Below are 3,180 nucleotides of genomic sequence, written 5' to 3'. Positions count from 1 at the left end.
GTGGAAATACGTTGAAAGTCCTCACGTTTTAATCACCTCGGCCCTAATAAGCAATCACAATTAAGTATATTTAAGTATAGGACGTTTGGTGGGCCTCCAAAGTTTATATTGTCGAGAAGCCTCCGAGATTTGTCAAACATCATGCTTAGTTTACATCGAATGCCCTTTTTTTTATCCTCTCTGATGTTCAGATATAAAATTCATTTTGAATATTTTCTAAATCACAAAAATCCTAATTAAAATTTATTATAATAACACAGATTAAACTGTTTCTATTCACACAAGGCTCATCAATAGGTGGGTGGATAAACACTGGTAGTTGGTCGCGACTTCATCCCTCACCAACGTGGAGTTTACTCAGTATTCTTTACGTGTCTAACACCTAAATAGAGGCCTGTTCCCATAGATCTATATGTGTCTAACACTTAAATAGGGCCCAGTTCTCATATATCCTCACGTGCGTAAAAAAAGTTCATTATAGACTTGCATAGGCCCACATAAGCAGCCAGAAGAGGTAGAGAACCTGACATACAGTGTAGTTTTAAGCACTTTTAAGGCCCTGGACTAATTTTTTACAGGCATTATAAGGTACAGAACGAAAATACTAATACTAAACAGTAGGATAAGGCCTCTAAGAAAGCGAGGCCCCTTACTATAACCAGGTATGCTCGAGCGTTAATGAGGCAAACCATTCGTGAAAATTTCTGAATTTATCAAAATTCGAATCCAAATCCTCCGGAGGGGCATGCCGATGAATTTAGTGCCTCGGCAATATAATTTGCTCGATTTGAATGGGATTTTTCATACGAGCGAGGCCCTAATAATGCACGGATTAGCTTTTAACACCTGTAATTTCAACGACTTTGATGAATTTTTATAAAATTTAAATATTTTTTTTTGTTTTTTTTATGTAGAATTCAACTGTTCGAATTATTTTTTTTTAAATTTGTATTAAGATTTATAATTGGTGTTATAAAATAATAATAAATCATATTTTTATTAACTGCCAGCAGATGGCAGTAGATGTAATCATTTATAATAATTACTCTTAATCTCTTTAAAAAGAATTTCCTGTAAATTTAAATGTTTATTTTTATTCATTAATTAAATTTCTTAAGGTCCGATAATTAAGTTATGAATAATAATTACAATATACGAGACAATAAACTTCATTTTTAATCATCTTTATATAAATGGGAAAATTTAATTATTGCTGCCATCTGAACGAAATTTGAACTTTGTCTTATTGAATTTTATTACTTTTTGTAATTAAAAGTTATAGTTTACACTTTTGCATTTTATTCAATAAAAAAAAATATTAGGAATATTTTTCTAAAATAAAATCTGCTGTATGCTTTCCTTTTATTTTTATTAAATGAGAAAGTTTTGATGTTTATGATTCAGTGCCGAGGGTATAAAAATAAAATATCGAGTGAGAATTGTGATGCTCTAATAAATATCTTACGGCATGTTAATTAATCTTTTTTCGAGATACAACATATTAGTTTTAATAATATTTTAACTATAATTCTATAAAAATTATTTTTAAATTGCGACAGTCGCCATTTTAGTTTAGAGCTAGTAGCGCTTTTCTCTCTGGGGAATCCGGGTTCGAGTTTGGGTCTACTCGGGAATTTGTACCAACGTGTTGATTGGATTATATCGGGCCTCGTGTCTCACTATATGGGTGACTTAGTAGACAGGATTACCATAACTGAGTGGCGCGTTATAGCTTCATGGGGCTCATGTAGTGTTTTGAGAAAATTTTCATACGAAAGATTGGTTTGGGGCAGTCTATTGGTGGAAACTTCAGGCAATTGCCCTGTTTGCCGTAGGATAACACGCCACTACCATAACTAAATCATAAAAGAGAGCGAACACAAAAATATATGAATTTCCAAACTTGTTTTTTGTTTTATCTTTTTTTGAAAATTCGCAAGAACAAAAATTTTACACTAAAAAAAGACGACATAACCGAGGATAAAGGACGTCCTACACGAAATGCCATAAGATTGTTTGTTTATTTAGTTATGGCAACAGCAACACTTGGACGATGCTTTCCGGGAGGTCTTTTAATGGAAACTTGCCCCTATTTAGACGTTACAGACGTGAATTAAACCCGAAAAACTCCACGTGGCCAGCCCGTCCGAACGAGGCGTGAACCCACGACCGAACGCCCAGTGTTCAGGGTACGAAGACCGCTTGTCCACTGGTGAGCCTGAGGCCATAAGCATTCCTTCCTCGAGAAAAGGGTGCTAGTAAGCAAAAAAAATTAAAGTTAAAAAATAAATAAATAAAACTAAACGATTTTTAGCGCACGATGATATGCGGACGAAATTTTATTATTAAAATTTATTCAAAATTCTTAATTTAAACACAAGAAACTAGGTCACTCATTAGTCATTTCTGAGTGAAAACAGTAGAATAAATTCACGTAGTGTTTATAATTTTGAATTAATTACGTACTAAATATTTTAAAATTTCATTAATTATAAGCGAATTTATAAAGAAAGAAATTCAGAAATAATTTTTTTTTTCAAACTTTTTTTAATGAATGAATGAGTGATCGGTCTTTCGTGATGAACCATTAAAGCTTATTAATTTCAAGCCTTAGTTGTTCGTTACACCGAATTTATACTCCAATAATATTTAGTAATGTACCATACATTCTATGCCAATAATAATAATAACGTTTAGTATGCGGAGTAATTTGCACGAAAGGATTTTGCGATAACGAACTTATTTATTTCTAGAACGTAATTGCAATTCAATGAGTAACGTTAACCGAACTTCCGCCATGTTGTATTCGGACGCGACGACAGCGATTTTGTATAGAACTTATCTCAACAGCATTCTACCAATATATTTTCCGATTCCGTCAACAATTTTACAATTTCGTCAACAAGGTTACAATTTTATTATATTTTAAACTATAATATGACAGTATTACAATCTGAAAACATGATAAATTCCTACTTTTGCTATGCGATTGTGCGCGTCGCGTCGTGTCGCTCGAGCAGATCAATAGATTTTAAGCGTAAACTTGTATTTTATTGCGCAATTACACATTCGCCAGATTAATTTCGTCATTGAAATAATACAGAAATTCTATAAACGGTTAATTATTTCCTAATAAAAATAAAAAACAGCCTCGAGATGATCGTGTGCCAAATACATTAT

This window comes from Centruroides vittatus, unplaced genomic scaffold (assembly GCF_030686945.1).
Source record: "Centruroides vittatus isolate TY-2023 unplaced genomic scaffold, ASM3068694v2 contig_799, whole genome shotgun sequence".
In the NCBI taxonomy this organism is placed as follows: Eukaryota; Metazoa; Arthropoda; class Arachnida; order Scorpiones; family Buthidae; genus Centruroides; species Centruroides vittatus.
This window is presented reverse-complemented; position numbering follows the sequence as displayed.